This window comes from Bombus vancouverensis, chromosome 9, assembly GCF_051014615.1.
Source record: "Bombus vancouverensis nearcticus chromosome 9, iyBomVanc1_principal, whole genome shotgun sequence".
NCBI classification, from domain to species: Eukaryota; Metazoa; Arthropoda; class Insecta; order Hymenoptera; family Apidae; genus Bombus; species Bombus vancouverensis.
The window spans coordinates 6,937,888-6,958,199 of record NC_134919.1 but is presented as its reverse complement, the minus strand read 5'-3'; the positions used below and the strand labels follow the sequence as shown (position 1 = coordinate 6,958,199).

Below are 20,312 nucleotides of genomic sequence, written 5' to 3'. Positions count from 1 at the left end.
TTCGTCTCCTTCTTCCCTTCACGTTTCTTTCTGTTTGGTCAACTTCCTGGAGGAAATCGAAGGTTACGTCGCATCGTCTTCATATCTCTTGTAAGACATCGGTGTCGGGAATAGAAGATTATGTAAATAGCTAGTGGATGTTTGCAATTGAATAAAGGATAATCGAATAATCCTGAAGACGAGTGAAGCTTCATAGCGTAATCATCGTTGTAACTTCGTATTTGTCATTTTAATTTATGTAATTAAAGGAAGAGGAAAGAAGACTTCAGTCTATGTTTTATTGGGAAAATTTGCACATTTGCGGTTTTGACATAGCGTGGGCTATATGTTTCATGTTATTTTTCTTTTGAAGAATTACCGGTATTCGCTGTAGATTTTGTAGAAAGCGAATTTTTGCTCGCTTGTCGGAAAAGAGATTTCGATGAACGTATCGTTAATTGTAGAAGAGTATGTTACTGATATAACTAACGTTAAATTCCTAAATTTCTTCCACTTCCTGACATTTCGAAAGTTACACATAACTTGTATAATCATTGAGAGTTTATCCGAGAAACAGTTCAGAGCTACAAGTTGCAGTTAGATATGATTTGAATGGTGTTCGTTGAATGTCAACGATTATGATATACGATGGGACAATAAAAATCTTTGCAGTAATTATGTAATGGCAACGAAACTTCATTAATCTCGAGCGATGCAAAACAATCTATAAGTTGAACCTGACGACATTTCGATGAGCGTAAAGTTGCGCTGATGCTAAATCACAGCCAGAGTAATTGCGCAATCAACAGGAGCCCTGGTACAACTATCAACGTATTAATTTATCATTATTTCATAGGCTATAGAAAAACATTTGTCATGGCGTACGTTATTCCTTATATCTTTGACTAATGATTAATTAAAACGACATTAATCCGTGCGTCTTCATTTACATCCAATACACATCATATGTGTACTAAAGCGCCGATACACTGGAATATTCACATTTTTATCGTACGCAATTCGTATTTTAAACATTAAATTCGATTTTTCTATTGCTAAGTTATTGCACGAATATCACAAAGTTTTCAAATTCCGAATCTTCTTTTCCTAAAGAATGCAAGAATTTGGAAACAGAAGATTAAGAAGTTTGAGTCAGTATTGAAAGATTGTCCGTAATAGAATCGATTAGTCCTTTTCTAGGTCGACAGAAAAGTTACTTCGATCGGTTATTTATTGATAGTGAAGATCTGAAACTTCTAAATTTCCAGCCAAATACCGCATTTTAATATTGGTACATAAGTTTCTCAAATCTGTTTTACACGCATCCCTAGACGTAGCTCATAAGCTCCTGAAACAAGGAGAAATAAAGTAGAATAGAAAAATGAAAGGAATAAACTACAATAATAAAAACACCTCTGAGAATCGATTAATATCGTAAAATCTAATAAATAGAAACTTATAATCCCCATTTATCTACCGCTATTAATTTCTCGAGATCTACCTGTTTCAGAGCTGTGAGGCTTACGTAAAAGCATACGTAATTCGAAGATCTTCGATCGGCAGAATGGTGGTCGAACGATAGTTGAAACGGCGCGAAAGGAGCAGCTAAGCCATAATTCAAGAAAAAGGGAGGCGAGCGGGGCACAGTGGAGTGCGTCACCCATTGTCCAAAGGCGGGTGTGGTTTGTCGTTGTTGGAGCAACGCGTAGGATGATCTACCTGGGCCATACCTTGCCCACAGCCAGACTTTGCTCGTCTCTCTAATGCTAATATCGTCTCCGAAATTGTACGAAGGCGAGACATGTCTGGTCGGCGAATTTTGCGACCATAAATCCATTAGCCACGCTCGTGAAAAAGGCTCACTGACAATGGGAATGGTGGCTTGACAAACACTTACAGTTTCTTATACTTCTTTTACCCTGAAAACTTTCTAATGAACTTAGTATTGACTCGTTTCACCGAATCGTTTCCCGATCGATCCTGAATCCAGCTCTATTACACGCTCATAGATCAGTTTACTTGATAAGAAACATAGACACAGGCACGTACAAGGGCCAACTGCTTATTATTACGAGAGAACGTCTAATAAAAATTACTTCCTCGCCAGATCTAGATCAGATAATTGGCCAGATTATCGCCGGTTTTATTTACCAGGGCTGTTTCAAGCGTACAAGTTGGTTCCACGAAAAAGAAGAGCCTAGTAGGCCTTTCGAGTAGCTCTCACAAAGGCTCTCGCGACTGTCATCATCTTTATTAAGTACGCAGTACCTTTCAGCCGGAGAGCTGGATTTCCAAGTCTCTTCATCAGTCGTTCCGCTTAATCGGGCCCCGAAATCTTCCGTCCAACGAGAATTACCCAAATCATCGTTCCCCGAAAGCGGCCACCAAAAACGTGCTCATAAACTTCTCTCGAGTCCTCCGGAACAGAAACGACGTTTTCTGCATTTATGGGAGACGTGCTCCTGTCGTTGAATGACACTGCTATCAGCCAGCCAAAATCGCCCGTATCAATCTCTTCAACGGACAATTGAAATTGACACCGAGTCAAGGGGAGGAAGGTCTCACACCCGCATCCTAAATTGTATCAGCGAATCAGTCGCGGTCCTCGGTCCATTCGGGCCGATTTCCACGATTAACGCGGTGTGCACATCCAACACCGTCATCCAATAAATTCTCAAATATTAATCACGACCTTTTTTCCTTCCTACCACCCTCGCTGGGGTTGCTTTGTGTTATTTGAAAATTTATGGCCGTTTAGACAAAAAAGAAAAAAAAGAAAAGGAAATATATTAGGATGATTTTATTGGAGCTTTTAGAGTTCGATACCTGCGTTTCTTATGATGAGCATTGTGGCAAGAATGGAAGGCTATATGGAGCGATTGATACGCTAAATAAAGCGTTTTTAAACATGGAAAATGATTTGTTTTCTACTTTTGAGTTTCAGGACGGTGGTTAAATCGAAATAAATCTTTTTGACGTAGAAATATAAATATAGGTTACTTACTCGTACTGCGCATTCACTGGTCAGAATCCAGGAGGTGTTCATCAAAGGTGCTGTAACAAATAAACGTAAGAATACACGATTAGTCAGTTTCACACAATGCTAAGTTCGTGTTTCATCAATTGTCGTAATGTTATTCAAATGAAGTTTAAGTATCTTTAAGTCGAGTGCATCGCATTTTGACACGCAATAAAAAATAAAAGATAGAAACCCGTGAAACGCCCCGACCTCTGAAGCAACTTTAGCCAAATAGTTTCTATTTTTCAGCTGAACGAAACAATGTTTTCCCTTTGCGCCAAAAATGCTTTGCTAGCAACATATTAAAAAGAAAGAGGAAAGGAAAAAGAAAGAAAAATAGATCTCATACAACGTTGCATCGTTCTTCTTCTTGGGGGCAGCACGGAGGTGTAAAACGCGGAGTTTTCTCGGCGACGTAAATGCCGTAAGCGCGATAAATTTCCCGTCGGGAAGGGAATTCCAAAAGTTTCCGATTCAAAAGACGCCGCGTGGAGAAGCGGGGATGCGAAGGCGCGGCCATGAATTATGCATGAAAGCTTCGATTCGCGGATTAAGCGAGCGCAACCCGTGGTTCTAGTGTCTATTCTTCGTCCTGAAAGCCGAAGCTAGCCAACCGGAGCTGTCCGTGGCGAATGTTGAAAGATTCGGACCGTAGAGAATGGATAAAATCGTCAAAGGGACCAGAATCTATGAAAGCATCGCCAAAACGATCCAGTTTCCTTTGAATAACTCCATCCCTGCACAACTGCTCTTACTACATCAAACAGTATCACGATCGAAATTACATTCGTCACGTTTCTGTCTTATCAGATACGTATCGAGTTGCTAAAAAATTGACTTTCCTAGTTTCAGTATTCTTCCAACAAAACGACGATGTATTTCTTCGGAACTAATTAACCCTACGTGTAACTTAATATAAAAAATAATAAGGTAATAAATATTTTACAGCGATTTCTAATATTCCCGATCGTTAAATCTTGCCAGCGTACTTCCACGAAACCATTTAGTTTCTCCTCCGCGTATCGATAACGATCGGAGGGCATTATCCTCAGAGAATAATTTATCATACGAAGAAACACCAACCATACTATTTCAAGCGGAGCCGCCGAAAAAATGTGGAACTAGCGAAGATCGATCAAAAATTTCTATCACGAATGAAGGCGAACCGGTACCGGGGACCGTTTCGGCGGCTCAACCACATCAAAAACCGATCGCGCGGGACTCCAAGACGCATCATAATTATCATGGAGCCCCGTTTGCGCGGGTGGAATACGAAGCAGCCGGGGCAGCCAGCAAGTCTCTTCTCTCTCGCGGTATCAGGCATTTCTATTTACGGCCATGGGCTCCCGGGGCCGACGAGTTATGATATTGTTTCGGCTGCTTCTCGGAATCTACGCGATCGGTGACTCGGATAAACCCAGAAAGGGAGAGAAAAAGAGAGAGGGAGCGAAATCTGCCTGCCTCCGCAACCCTATCTCGGTGCTTTCTGTACCTTCCGACCGGTTGGACCGCGGACAGAGGGAAGCGGGGTCAGACGGAGGTATACACTTTTATTTCTTCATCAGGCAACGCTCAACTTGCCTACCTTTTATGATCGTCTGACTGCTTCATCAGTTCACCAACTTTCCGAACGCTGTATGCCCAGTCAGGTTCCTGATTTCATGGTGTTCCTTCCTCTCTCCCTCTCGCTCTTTTTTTCCCATCCGTTCTATCTTCCTCGCTTCCACCTTTTTCTTTCGTCTCTGTTTTCTCTGGTTCATTGCTTGTTGCCGCGGAACGGATTTTTCTTTGTGCTCCACTGGAACGTTTGGATCGCGGATTTCACGGCAATTTGGAAATTGTTACGCGACAAGCTCGACCGCCCTTGCAACGGGCCACGAGCCGGTGAATCGCGGAAATTTTTCGTTCCACGTTCATCGAATGAAAGAATTTGTATCAACTTTGCTGCTCGAGCTACGTATCGCGTTTACGGATCAAGTTTAAGGCCGAAATATCATGCCCATTCCCTTTAGAACTTGTTTGAAATGTTTGTTGTGTTAATAGAATTATGCCATTCGATCACCTGCATCGCTATTTTCACGTTCACAAATATCCTTCCGAAGGGTCTGAAGAAACGTTATATAACAAAGATATGGATCACAAGAAAGAGAATAAAAAGAAGACGACTGCGCTTCTCGTAAAATGACAAAGTTTCTTTGTACACCGATTGGATCTCCCAATATGCTAAACGAAACCAAACTATTACAATTTTTTATGTACGAGTTCCAAATGTAATGTGTACACAAGTATATTTGGAGTAACTAAACAATACAAAAATAATAATCAAAACCTCTCTGATATATCTTCCAAATTTTATAGCAATATTTCGATTAATTTGAAAAAGACCGATCAATCTTTGCTCCCATTTGCTGAAGTTACTCCGAGTAATCGTTGTCAAAGGTTCTCAATAACTTTGATATCAAGTTAAGTAGTTAAGCTCAATTGATTAATAATTATGCATAGTAGGTGATTATGGTCGAACGATTAAATTCGGAAAACAAGTTGACCGTGGCCGACTGCGCGAATCGTCGCGATAAATATCTCGGTATTTAAGAGAAGGATATCCAACTGACGAAAACGCACGTGAACCCGTCGAGGCGGCACTGTCCCTAGAAACGAAGTGCAGTAAAACGAAACAGCGATGACGCGCACACGTGTTCGACACGATTACTATTCCGCGGCCGTGCCTGTCCGGTGACTTATGTTAATGTTGTAATTATATCATCCTAATCTACCGAGTCGCCGCGTATACATAGCCTACGTGTCCACATCCTATCAAATACCCATCTTGAAAACTGCTATACGTGCCAGAATGCAAACTCCACAGTTGCGAAGCGAACTCGCGTTTCTCTGAATCTCACGGACACACTTTGCCCGTTTCAGCTTTTCAGTCTCCTTCGTTTCGTTCCGTCTATCCGCTGCTCTCTGTGTTGAAAGAACCGTCGTGTTAGGGCGGATAAGTGGTTGGAAAACCTCTGGACGGAAGTGGGTTATGTGAACGCGAAGGGGTTTGACCTAGAAAAGTTCCACCGTAGTTCGGTGGATCGTCGAAGTTCCGCTTTTGAAGAAGATCGAGCCGTTTCGAATTATTGCGCTTGCTCTTCTGCCAATAAGTTGAGACGGTTCCTCCAGTTAGAAGGAACGTATTAAGATTCTCGGTAATGAGAAGTTTCGTTAAATAACATTCCTTGGAGATCATTGTTGTAGCTATGTGATTGACGAAAAGTTTTCAATTAACCTGATTTTTAAAAGCTCGATTATCAATATCATAATTTTCGATATCGTTTATACGTAAAAAAATGAAATATACTTAAAAACTTTCAGAAATCACATTGCAAGATACATTTTTCGTACATTGACATTAACAAAAGCTACAAATATACCTACAGAAACGTTTAAATCATAATTTAACATAAAAGTATCATGTGTAACGTTGAAGTGAACTTTTCATCAATTATTCACAACTTTAAGTGCAACATAACGATACCTAATTAGCCCTGCGATTATGTTTGATCCTATCAACGTTGCCAAAGTTGTCCAACCTTCGTTGCTGGAGAACTTAAGCATAATCAAATTCCAATAATTCACGCTACCCTAACAGTTTTCCTAACCACAAAACGGGCCGTTTTAACCCTGAACAAAAGTTGATGCAGAAAAGGAGCGGTAGTTGAGAGAGCAATGGCGAATATTCGGCGGAGGGAAAGAGAGGCGAAGTTCCCAGAGAGTTATCCTAGGTTAGTTATGGCGGCGACAGTCCCCGCGCGCGGTTACAGAAGTATTTGAATGGCTGTCGGCCCTTGTAAGACGTCAAAAAGTCAAAGGGAAACCACTAAAATCAGTTAGGGATCTCAACTATGCGTGAAAGTAAGAGGGGACAAGAGAGAACAGACTCCAACGACGAGGAAGGGACTAGGAGATCACACGAAAGGATCGGCGGAGTTTATGGAAATTTTTTTTCCCTCAGAAAAGGACCGTTACACGCGTTTCGCCTATTTCCGTGGCACGACCACTTATTGGCTACATTTTGTCCTTAAGACAATAGTTTGTCGTTCTTTACGACCCCGCCGATATCTCAGTTCGAGAATTATTGTCCGGGAATGCGTGTCCTTTAGTCTGTAAATCGTGAAATATGTCCCGACCCATGCGACCTACAGGAAACGAGGAAAACGAGAAGCTGAAATCTCAATGCGCTATCAATACAACGCTGCACTTTTTCGTTACGTGTATCGTACGGATAAACATCATCTGGATATTCTGATCGTGATATTCGTCATTGTTATTTACGTAATATATGTTGAAACGAAAAACACGGTTTTTAATAATTAACCCTCTATAATTATAAGAAATAAACGTTGTTCATTTCGATAATGTGATTTGGATGAAGTATAGGCTGATGCAACTAAGAATTATTTTCACGAACTCATAAAATTTCATCGGTGGAAATCAATCTAGATTCACACGTTCTTATCCGAAGAACAGAAGAGGGAGAGAGACAAGATTAGCTAATTCTACACCATAAAGATCAATTAGTAACAATGGTGTTCAATCTGCTCCGCCATTGAAGAGATTAGAAAAGTTGAATGGCACGTGCCGTGCCGCATGTTTCCCTCATCGACAGCGAAACGAACGCTTCAAGTGCATCAGAATTCATTTGATCGCGTTCCAAGAACACGCGCACGATTCTGTGCAGCATGTTACCCCATACACAGCAAGGAAGGGAGAACGAGAGAACGGAAGAAGGAAAGGGACATGGCCGGTAGAGCCGCGGCGTTGCGAAGATGCGGATACATTTTTTACAAAACGTTTCTCATTCCGCGGCGCATTACTAGAGGAACGAGAGAGGGATGATGCGCGGGGAGAAGCTTGGACAAGGAGCAGGCCACGAACGGAAAAGAGGGAGTGGGAGGGAAGGCGAGCCTGAACATTTCGTGAAACAAGGAAAAATGCGACTCCACCGAGGCACGACCGCAGCATTTTTGTCTTTACAAAATTATGTATTCCGCAGGCCTCCGCCATATCTCTCAAAGCATAACAAGTTCCCTCTGTGTCTCTCTTGCCTCCCCCCCCACCCACCCGCCCTCCAACTCACCCCCCTCGACCCACGACCACTATTTCTTCCTTCTTCGCTCTTCTCGACTACGACCCACGAGATACCACCGTCCTTCTTTCATCTTCCACAGCTCGTTTGCTCTTTCTACCAGCCCCTCTCCTCTTCCTTTTCCGGCCGTGTGCTCGTGGATCTCCTCGTCCCATCCGCGCACACACCCACGGCGCGGCGTGCCACGTCTTTCCGCAGATCCACGTCCATCGTTTTCCTACGACGTAGAGTCCGTACGAACGCGAGCCACAGCTACCGAAATCGAATATCCTGCGGGAGGAGAAGCTCGACCGTGGGATAGTTCAGCCTGTTCATCGTGAACACCAATCCTACGCTTTGATTTTCTCGCTACCTTCTACCTGGTTAATAATCCCTTCAGCTGCCCTATACTGGATTGAAACGCTTCCATGTCTCTACCGTTGGATTGGAAGGTTCTTAAATTTCCCGAGTCTAAATCGACTCTTGGTTATGTTTGCACTGCTGTTTGTACTGCTGTTAAGTTCGTTAGACTCGAAGGGGTTTCGCTGGGTTTTTAAGTCAATTTGGTGTCGTGTTTCTTTGTCGATAATGGTCCTCATATAGTAGCAATATAGTAGAAGCATTTTATAAATTAGGGTCTTCGTCCTAATCAAGATGCATTAGTTTCGAATCTTCAATATTGTCATGATTATCGACTAGAGTCGAGTACGGCTTTTACAACAAAAATTAATGAAATATTATTTTTGTTACGTTAGTAGAAAAATTCAGTAACTTCGAATATTTCGCTGGAAATAATAAACAATCAAAAAAGATTGACCCTTATATGGAGTGGCTGTAACGTTACTAATCGTCGTAGCATTAAACAGATGCGTTGCAAGTAACTTACACTATGAATCTAGAAAGTTGTATCGAAATCTGCGTGTCACACTTGGCTAATATTCCTGTTACTGATTCATCTAAGTTGCTCAATGGTTCGCACAATATGACTTCAGCGAAGTAAGCCTTTAAGCCTACCGTCATGTCAGAGGAATCCACGATATCATTGAGAGACGAGCCAGTTAACACGAACCACGGTTGCCACCGTAAAATTTTCGTTTCCAGATCACGGGGGATCTGGTTTACTGGCGGAGCAGCTTGGAATCGGCGCGAACATCGTCGGTTTCCACGATAGCCCATGTTGTAGAGCCTCGTAACGGTATCCAAGACAGTTCGTGAAGATTTCAGCTCTCGATCGGCCGATGTTCGAGGAATTCGACTGTCGGCCGCGCGATCGGCAATGGTAGACGTTTTGTAGGACCGTTAGACGGTTGTTGACGAGCAACTGTTTGGACATTATGCCCCGCTTCTCTGTAATCTGACCGATCTCAGCCGGTGTTCCTTACGGGGGTTGGGGCGGCTGGTCGTGTGGCGATCCATTACACCTTCCACGCGGTATCTTCTCGCAGCATCTAAGACAAAGTCTCTGAAGAAGGCGAACAAGAGAAGGGGGAGAGAAAAGGTATCCGTGTCAAACGAGGAGGGCCACGGAAACTCCCCGCACCCGACGACATTGACGGATTCTCGTCGCGGGCTCGATGCGATCAACGCCATGCCGATCTATCATTCCATTCGAACAGTGCTCGCCAACTCCTATTAGAGTGAATGATCGCGTGGAACGTTTCTTTATGCTATTCGAGGGATTGTCTCGTTACTTAACAGAACATACAGCGCGCGGTTACAACGATGATACGATCTCCAGAGATAGTGCAAGGTCTTGCACGAAGGTAAACGAATAGTGGAATGAAACAATTTGGAGAACATTGACATCGACTAATCGAAAAGTTTGACTTTCATTTGCGATCGTAGATAATCCCAACGAAATTTCAAAATTGTATTTGTTCCTTCGGAATTACTATATCACTGAAATAAGTTTCAAACGTTTTATTCGACGAATGGTAATCTAATGAAGACATTGTTGAGTATTCCAAAATTTCATGCTTTTTGAAGGTTGAGAAAAGCGAAAGAATGAAGTTTGAACATAAATGATTCAGTTAGCATGTGGTGGATTAAGAACACAAGCTACGCTTTCTGCAATAAATAAGAGTTTCATTAAAACTTTTGTGAAAGATAACGCCTGATATATTTTAATGACGCTGAATCGAAAACACACGAAGCCATTTGCGGTGTTAATATTTTCTGAAATCTTATTCCTGGGTCCCTACTGTCAGTCATTCTCGTCAGAAAAGCACGTCGTTAATCGGACCCAAAAACACACCTAACGAAAATCCTGATTCCCGGGGATTTTCAAATTTCATAAACAACGTTCGTTGAAACACGATATTTGCGGCTGTTATCGTCCCGTGGTATCTCCGTCTAACCTCTCGAAATTTCATGAAAAAAGCAATCGCCGCGAGGACCCGTTGTAATTCGCGATTGGCCTCGTCGAGGAACGACTTTATTGGAGCTCCATTAAACGGGAAAAGCAGCGAACATCGTGCACGTATATGACCGTCATAAATCGATCGTTGCGCAAATTGCCTTGGCCCAACATCTGGCATCGTGTTTGCCTATCAGTCGGATCACATTCAACGGCGGTGAAGGACAGAGGAACCGGGAGGAGATCAGAATTCGATAAAACCGCTCCAGACCCCGGTGTAAAGTGCTTTACCGCGCTCCGGAGCAGGAGGTAAATTGCGCGTAGTGCTGCGTTCGGATCTTGTAGGAACGAGTTTCGCATTTTACAGGCGTGTGATCGTTCTACTAAACGACCAATCGAATCGTACTGGATCCCCCGTTTATTCGCTCCTCGAATGGATCCGTTGTCGGGCTATTTACTCTTCGAGCCACGAAGAACGAACGCGCGAGCAACTCTGTTCTCCGTGGTCGTCCCGTCGTGCTTTTCTTACGCGCCAATGCGTCATGGCCACGGCCACGTTAACGTTCGTGTTTTCTGAAGATGTTGCTTGCCTTTGGATAGTTCCTTCAATGGGCTATGAGTAATGCTCCGAAGAACATTTTTCTGGCTGTCCTCCTCTCGATTGCCCGCATCTCTCCCACAGATTCCACGCTTTGCTGGAATTAAGTTCGCCGAATGCGGGAACATCATATTGGATGAAACGTCGGTTTACGTCGATAAAGGGTTGTTGTCAGACAGTTTCAATTATATTGCGTTTAACTTTATAATTTTTTCTGCTATTTTCTTTCATTAGCGCGAATGAGTTTTATGCTTATGAGTTTTATATCATCAGACAAATATTTCTTACAAATTAGATACTCGACAAAATGTTTGATTTAGTGTGGCTAATTGATAAGAATGAAACATACAAAAATTCCTAAATCAGCCTACTGTCACAAACGTGGAAAATTGATTTACTTTTATCGAGTTTTCAATTCTTTGCGCTTCTATTATTCGTCTCACTTATATAGATTGACAATTATAACTGGAATTTAGAAATACACAATATCATTCATGATATAACTTTTCACTTCGATGTCCATAGAAATTTTGTATGAAAATAATATCACAGAAAATATGTTGCATCAACCGTTGCCATAAAAGGAAGCGTTATATTTATATGGATATAATTACCGGGCGCAAGAAACTACCTATTTGCCTCTTTATTACTTTCAGACTCCAGTCGACTTGACTTTCTGTAACATCGTAGCGAAAACGATGTTTAATTAACAGTAACATCAGCTCGTAATTACTTATTGCGTATTTTAATGTATTCCCCGCGTAAAAAGATTCCAGCAGGTCTAGCACGGTTTTTACGAAACTGTCCTGTGATCCAGGCTAACCGATAGCGTCTAACTTCTACTAGCCGATCGTTAGATATACGGAAACTTTAACGTGGTTCAGCATCACGGCAGTCAGTTATAAGATAGCGACACTATATGATAGTAGCGATGCTCGTTCGAATTTCAATTTTACACAACGGTGTTAATCCACTCGTTGCTAATTGGAAAATTAGTTTGGGCATACGCGAGCAGATCGGCGAATCTGATGGTGATTCGAGGATTCGAAGAACGTCACGAACCTTTTATCCCTTTCTGTTTTGGCTCGCTTGAACCCTGTGAGAAAACGTTCAATTAGCTACGAATGAGAATCGACAGGACGTCTGAAATGACCGTCATAAAGTCTTCGACGAATTATCGTGTTTTCAGGATCCAGTTGAGTCCTCGAAGCGAGAGGCTATCGATAGAGATTGGTATCGGGGAGTCGATTTAAGGTCATGCCCGGAATTCCTGATGATTCTATTTCAACCTCGTTGCCTTTCCAGCCTGATCCTGGCCCATCTTTATGTCATCAGCTTTCTCGATAACTATACCGGGCCATCCCATCTCCTCGACTAATAAAAGTCTCGATTTTAACAGCATGACGGTTCTACTACGGTTCTGATATGTTGATACGTCAAGAATAATGGCTTTAACAGGGTACACTGGTTTTAGACTATTCGAAAGTTTAGTATTCGGGCTTTCTTGTTCTTCGAGTCGATGATAAGTTCTAAGCTCAAAGGTATTTGAGTTTAATTTATATGTTTCTCGCGGTACGTACAATTGGTAAATCTCGTCGCATAAAACGCAGCAAAAGAATTATTATGAAATACTGGAAACCATTATGTAACTCAACCTATACTCTCGAAGATCATCTGTGATCCAACAACATTGAACAGTAACAACGTTGGTATTTTAAAGACAACGTTCTGCAAATAGATTTATAATGGTCAAAGACACACTCTATAAATTATGTTTTACGATACCAAAAGAACCATAGGCGCTAAAAAATCAAATTAAGCGTCAGAACGAACAAATTAACGCAGATTGGAGGTTTGAGCAGATCAGCGCGCGAATAGGCCACGTGCAGAGGTGGTCGGGGCAACATAGACAAGCGTCCATTAACAATTATAATAAAAGAGCCGGCGTGCGGACACCAGAGGAGACGAACTCTGCTCGGTCCAGGGATAATTTTAATTTAAACAAATGGTCAAGAGGGCGGCATCTTTGTCCGCGTCTTGTATTATTTATGCCCGACTACTCAGAGTGCACGTGCGCCGCTGTGTCATCGGCGGGACGGGTGCGTTGCCTCGTGTCGTGTCAATGTTTTCCTGAACCCACCAGGTATACGACGTACCTGCCCGACGTATTCTCTCTATCTCTCCTACTTGCTTCTTCGTTGTTCTCCCCCCTCCCCTTGTCATCTCTTCGTCGTTCTCTGCCCCTTTTGCCCTGATTTATGCGATTGCGACTAGAGATGCCTCCTCCGCTCATTAGCAACTGGGTTCTTGACCCCTTCGCTCTTCATGGTTAGACTTTGCACTGTTTACAAGGTAAACAGTGTTCCCAATGTCTTTGAATTTTTTGTTTGAATCAAAAGAGAATTACGTATATGGTCAAGGGAATTTGGAAAAAGTTTGCTAATTATTTCGAGAAGGAATCCTTGGTACATGATTGGCAAACTTGAAATTCAAATTTAACGATAGAATTATATATGTATAATTTTGATTGTGATCACTAGGTCGCAAATTCTTATGCAATTTCATACTTTCACGAACATAACTAAGGAAAATGTAATACTTTACGTATATCTTTAAAGTTTGAGGTTACCGATGGAAAACTTGTAGTTTGAAAAATGAGAATAAAATGAAATAATCGAAAGAGTTTCGTTAGTGGAACAGTTCTCTATAGTATCAATATAGAGCTACAAAATCAAATTTTACCAAACTCTATAGTTATATTCTCGGTACTTTTTTTGGAAGTGATTCCGACGAATCGGATATAAAATTAAAATTTGGAAAATAGGTTGTTCAAAGTATATAATCTGTATTGGGTTTGTTGCGCGTCACCGATGACGTGATGAAATTTTCAGATCGCAAAGAGACGCCGATAAGGGGACACGAGGTTCGCAATTTGCGGGGAAATGAAGGAGTTAGGCCGCTCGTTGCAGGCCGAAGCGACCGTTTGACATTCCAGTCGTTGTTATTATCGGCAGACCGGCGGATCTGGAGGGACTCTGATGACTCAGAGCTACCGAGCCGTTCTGCTAATTTTTCAATTTATTCCTCCAATTACGCCGGGTACGCGATACGCCGACAATTGGCCGTTATTAGTTTCGAAACGCGACGTTCAGGCCGGGGTTTCCGTCGTCAGAACGAATTCGCAACTTACGAAGCTCTGACGTCTTCTACCACTCCTCAACCGCTTCTAGCAAACTTTCCCTTCGGCGAAATTTGAAAGAACCTTCTTACAAGTTGCTGCAAATTTTTTGTTAACAATAAAATTGTTAGGTTTTCCTAGCAAGTTAATTTTTGAAAGTTTTTTAAACAGATGAAATGTCTTAATTTAGAAGATGGTAATATTTCCGCAATTTTCTGAAAATTTACTACTAGATGAATTCTTGAGTACATCAATTCTTCTTTGCAACATTTTTCTAGAAAGAAATTGTGTATGTTAAATATACACTACGATTTGCAAACTTGCAATCCAAACTTGCAAACTGACCCTTCCACATTGTCCATTTATTATAATTTATCATTCTATCCGACGAATAAATCACGTAAAGGTTTCACAACCCACTTAACGCACCAATCATTTACGACATTAGCAAAATAAAAATCTAAAAAGGTCCGATACTAGAATACAAATACGATACAAATCATCCAAAAGCTATCAAATATTAACTAATCATTCCTAGTCTCTCGCTTATCGTCGCACGTTCAAACTATTATCATTGACAACCACTTAAACTCAGAATTCTTCCATTTAGAATCTTAGATCTTGGAGAACTGCATGGAGGACCAATGGCCTCGCGAGAAGCACGGAATCTTCGGGAAAAAGATGCAAAAAGTGTTGGACGCGGTCGCGGTCGCGAAGAAGTGGAAGAAGCATCGCGAACGCGAAAGGAAACAAATAGGGGAAAAAGGCGAAAAAACGAAAAGGAAAAGAAAGAAACGAAGAAAAAGAGAGAGAGAGACATTTGCTCGAAGAGTAAGCGGGTCTCGTGAGGAGCGAGAAGGACGGTGAGAATAGCTGAAATCACGATGTGGATGGAGCAAGATCCATCCAGTCGGCAAAGGAGAAAGAGAACAAGCGAGAGCTGGAAGGAGGGGGGCGAGCGTGTCCCGAGCTACCACGCGGCGTCTATAGGCCCTTTGATCTTTGCCGCTCTTCGCTTCTGCCTCGCTCTATCGACACTTCATACTTCTACGGCTGATCGCAGCCATAAAACATTATACCAGGGCTTGGCAGAGAACCGCGAGACCTTCGTTCGACGGTGCCCCATTGTGTCCGCCCAGTGCACAACCTCTGCCCGCCTTTCCTCGCTCCCCGCGAAACCGTCATCACGAAACCTAGCGAAATAATTAAAATGCGACGCTCCATCGAAAAGCCAGCAACCCGAGTTTTTATGTTCCTCTCCATCGCGGACTGAATGTCTGCAACTGTAGACCTTTTCTCGAAGACCTGTCCTGTTGCAGGTGCGAAAAGTATTAGAGAGAAGCGTGAAGATGATGTTTGTTAACGAAATTGGCGTACGTCGTTGGAGTATTTTTGGTAATAAGACGGGGTAATCGGGGAATTTTAATGGACAGCGAAATCTGTTTACGCTGTTCATGCTTTTGTTGGCTCGATGGTTAGTGCGTTTTGCGTATAAATTAATACGATGCTTGTAGATTTATCTATCTCTAATAGGATTCAAAGTTTGCTTACGTAATTTCATATGATTTTTCCTTCTATAACTTGATCATTAGTTTTACACAAATTGATTAAATAATAAATTGATTGTTTAAAAAGTACTGATACGGTGTCCTCCTACGAAGTGATTTGTATTTATCTTCGCATGTTACATAAAAACTTTTGAAACCTAATAACGTGTTATTTATTATATTTTGCAGAACATATACTTTGTTCGCTATTTCGTCACTAAAAATTTTCATTTTTAGAGACAATTGTTCAATGATTGCTATGAAATATAATCAATATTATAATTAGTATTTTGGTTATTGAATATCAAATAACAATTAAAATCATATCAGAAATCAGTTCGTCAGAAATGTAATTTTCTTGTTCGTACGTCGCTTATTGTCAGTATCAGTTGAACGATAGCTTCCGCGAAATAGCAAAGAATTGCCTGCGAGTTTTTGCTGTACAACTTTTACCTGTGGAAATAGCGTTGAATTTATGGGCTATTAATATCTGTAATGCTGCGGCTACATAGACACAGACGTATCTATTAATAGGGCCAGCAAAATACTAGCGTGCACCGCAGTTAACGCACCCACCACGCTCAAGAATGATAAAGTTGGCTGTCGCTCGCACTCTATCATGTTGTTAAGACCGAAGGTGCGACATTTCTGCGGCTGGTTTGAACGTTACTCTAAAATAACCGGATCCGAAGAGAAAAAATTGTTACGACTTCCATCTCGAATTGCAGAATTTATTCCGCCGGCAAGATTCATACGATCTCTATTATACACGATTTCTTTTCATTCCACGTTTAAATGACGTTTCATAACATGAAACATCACGCGAAACGTTGCAAAACGTCGATTACACGTCGCTGATTCGATAAATATATACTATACAATCTTTATTTTTTATTACGATCCAACGATCGTTTCTAATGGAAATTCGTTTAATTGGAAAATAGAGAGAAAAGAAGTAAGAGATCTTGCCGTGAACGTCGTCGAAAGAAAGATGAAAGACGTCGATGGAAAGATTTTGTTCGATATTTTACGACGTGGCGCATTCGTGGTCCGCGACCTCGAGAAACACGCTAGGTCGGGTCATTAAGAGGCCACGAGGACTTTTGTTTTATAGAGGGCTCTACGGTTTAAAGGAGATAGTATCCTTCGAACAGGGAAGGTCAGCCGAATTCAAACGGCCGTCTGAAAAGGTCCTTCTTTCCCGAGAAGTGGCCCGATCGTGTTACACCGGCATTTCGGGCCTCGTATCATGGTAATTATCCATCCTCTTGACTATGGAGACACTTTGGATTGGGTTACACTTGTTGGTTTATGCAATTAGTGGGCATCATTTTTTACGCCTGCGAAATAAATTCTACCTCTTGCCATACGTTCGTGCAGAATTCTAAATTTCCAATTTGTATTTAATATTAAGACTTTCTGTAGACATTGTATATTTGTTTTTAATTATTCTTATTCTTTCGATATCCATTTCACTACTTAATTCGTTTTACCATATCACCTGATTTATTTCTCTCTTATTAATTAGTCTTGAGAAAAATACAATAGTTGTTAACAAGCCTGTTCCCTTCGTCTATGCTTTATATCAAAAATTCATTTCTTTTTAAATTGGAAATTGGTAGTTTGTATTACACAATAAGACAATCAATCGCAGATCCTTCGTATCTTGTTATTTATGAGTTTCTAGTAATATAGTGAATCGCCTGTTTATATGAAATTTTCATTTCCAGCATCTTATCGTTATACGTATCTATCAATTAAATCTATCAATTATGCAACTAACCGAAAAGCTAAAAGCATTTCTATAACATCCATTAATCCACTAATAATCTATCCGAGGTGTATCACATTATATCATCTTGTCCCTTGCCATATCCTGCCTGTTTTTCTTTTCAATTGTACGTCAGAGCCGAAGCAAAGCGATAGAGACCGTAGAAGCCATCAATTGTATCCACAACCTCTCCCTTTCGTTGATTAATCGATATTTCTGAAAACGCCCATGGGACCCGAACTCATCTTTCTCGGTCGTCTCGGGAGACTCAGGAGGGACACGAATCATACTGTTACGGATACGATCCGTTAATGACCGAATTAATTTTTCCATGCGACGACGAGTCGTACACACGCCCGAGAAGAGAACGACAGAGACGGAGGATAGAGAGCGTTATTAATTAACTTGATAGACCATAAATAAAGCTCGACCCGCCCCCTCCACCAACCGCCTCCACCACTCTCTGGAGACGAATATAAATAAATAAATGTCTCCGCACGATGCGTTATGTTAATTGGGGCGTTGTCTCACAGCATTCGCACGCACCTATTCTCATTAGCCTTTTACTATCGAACAGGACTCGTTACATTTATTTTATAACCGCGTTCCTCTTCCGGTCCCAGCATGAGTTACCATCCCACTTACGATGTCGTGTTGCACGTTTATTAATGGTTGCAGCTTTTCTTTCTTCCATGTGTCGATCAGTTCACTATCTCGTTGGTGGTTCTCGTTGCGAGAATGGAATTAGATTTTTACATAATTTTTAACATCTTGAAGATTGCAAACACAGAGTTTTTGATAGCGTAACTTGTTTTTAAGAAGTAGTGGACCTATCGATGGAGTTACACAGATATAATGAGGTTTATATTTTCTTAGATTTTTTCAGTATAAGTAGTATTAAAATGGTGTTTAATATATTAGATAATTTATACTTACTTAGTAAACGATTGTTTTCTCAGCAGATTATTTTCAACCTATTTCAAGTTTTTAAGTTCTTCTCAGCACTCTAATAAACAGAGTAATACTTTGCGGGACTACTTACAAGAATACCCTATAAAGAAGAATTATAGTAAATCTCTATTTATTAGGACGAATTGAACTTCTATCAAATAAATTCTTTTATTTGAATAAAAAAACGTAATGGACAGAATCAATGAATGTCTATTACATAAACCGTTTATCTTCAGACATCCAGATAAATAGAGCATTCATTTGTATTTACATCACATAAATAAATTCTTTCAGAACTATTACGCTTTTAGATTTCAGTTACATAACATAACATATGGTAAGAATAACAGTAACCTAAGCTGCAAGTAACTTACACAGGTCTTTGATCCGTTAATATCTTGGATTTATTGAAGACACGTGAGACACTATTATTTCGCTGGTTAGAAGAATTGCTAGTTGACAAGGATCGACGAAAGATCGTGGAATCGCAACGCGTACACGGAACGCAAGGGAATTCGGCGATGGCCTGAGAAGTGGCAAGTAACGACTCGCGTCAAAAACGCGACAGATCGTCGTGCATCAAGCGTGGCCGTAACAGGCGCTTCGCGACGCGCTCGTTACGAGTCGGCCTTGTTCTGATCCACGTTGCATTTAGTCAGGACCACCCTGTATCCGCAAGACGCATCTGCCCACGTACGTGGACCGCTCCCGACGAGAATATTTATACAGCCATTGTCCCCGAATCTGGCGCCGATAACTCAGTCTAATTATGCGCGCGCACCGAGATGGATCGCTAGAAAAAGTACAATAGAAAAACGGAACGCTTAAAAATTTGGAAATAGATAGAGATCCTAAGAAAGAATAAAGAAAGAAACGTTTCACTCCATCGATCTTACCATATTTGAATCGTCAATAGTGATAATTAAAATAATTGTCTATCGAATCTGTACTTCTGTAATTATATTACCAAAAGTTTAGTGGCAACTAAACTGTCAAATATGTATATATATATATATATATATGTACATACAGCGTATGTTCTTTCTAAATCATATAAAAATTTTCGTACACAGAATTGAACAATAACAAACTCAAGTAATGACAATAGATTACAGATACGAATGTAATAATACATTGACATGTTTACCGTATTAATTTTTCTTATGTTGCATTCGTAAACATGACAACGAAATCTAGCCTTTACTGTGTAGGTTAATATCAAAGAGAGGGTACCTGATATTTCACGTTGCTATCGGCTAAATATCAGTCCATATGCAGCAATCAGCTCACAGCACAAACACACATATACACATACTCATACACTGAACATTTTAAAAAACATCACAAATTTTATATTCAATCGCGAGAAAATTCTACGTGTCATCAATATCCTCGCCATCTTAGAAATGACGTTTCGCATCTTCGACGTTTGATGTGATTGGTCATTTACAATTATAGCGTCGCTACTAGCGGCGGGCCCATTTGAATTTTAAATTCAAAGCGGTTCGTAGTTTCTCACTGTGTATTAGAAACAGCAAAATTATTTCAAATAATTCGGAATATTTAAAACTCTTGAAATTCTTAGTAAGTATAAGAAACGCAAAGATAAAAATGTCTATTATGCATATAATTCGTAGAAATATATTGTATAAAGTATTTCAAGTGGAATACTGTTTGTAATATTTTATTTAATAGACGAAACAATTCGTCGTTTAGGTTTTTATTTCTTAAATTGTGTTCATAAAACAATGAATTTGCATAAATATCCGCGGACCATCGGTAAGTTTTGAATTTTGT

At 40.8% G+C, this 20,312-nt stretch overlaps 1 long non-coding RNA gene across 2 annotated transcripts in view; it reads right to left on the bottom strand.

Moving 5' to 3' along the window:
* The window catches only part of LOC117163532 (uncharacterized), a 176,662-nt gene extending 156,756 nt beyond the window's left edge, over positions 1-19,906 (bottom strand). The window contains exons 1-5 of one of the 2 annotated variants that reach the window (XR_013059195.1): positions 19,749-19,906; positions 18,890-19,308; positions 18,501-18,615; positions 18,111-18,394; positions 2,984-3,033 (exon numbers count right to left, since the gene is read on the bottom strand). This is a non-coding gene — a long non-coding RNA (uncharacterized LOC117163532). Of the gene's footprint in view, positions 1-2,983; positions 3,034-17,276; positions 18,395-18,500; positions 18,616-18,889; positions 19,309-19,748 lie in introns of those variants that run through there. The other variant, XR_013059194.1, reaches the window with a different exon arrangement.
* Between the last annotated feature and the right edge of the window lie 406 nt (positions 19,907-20,312).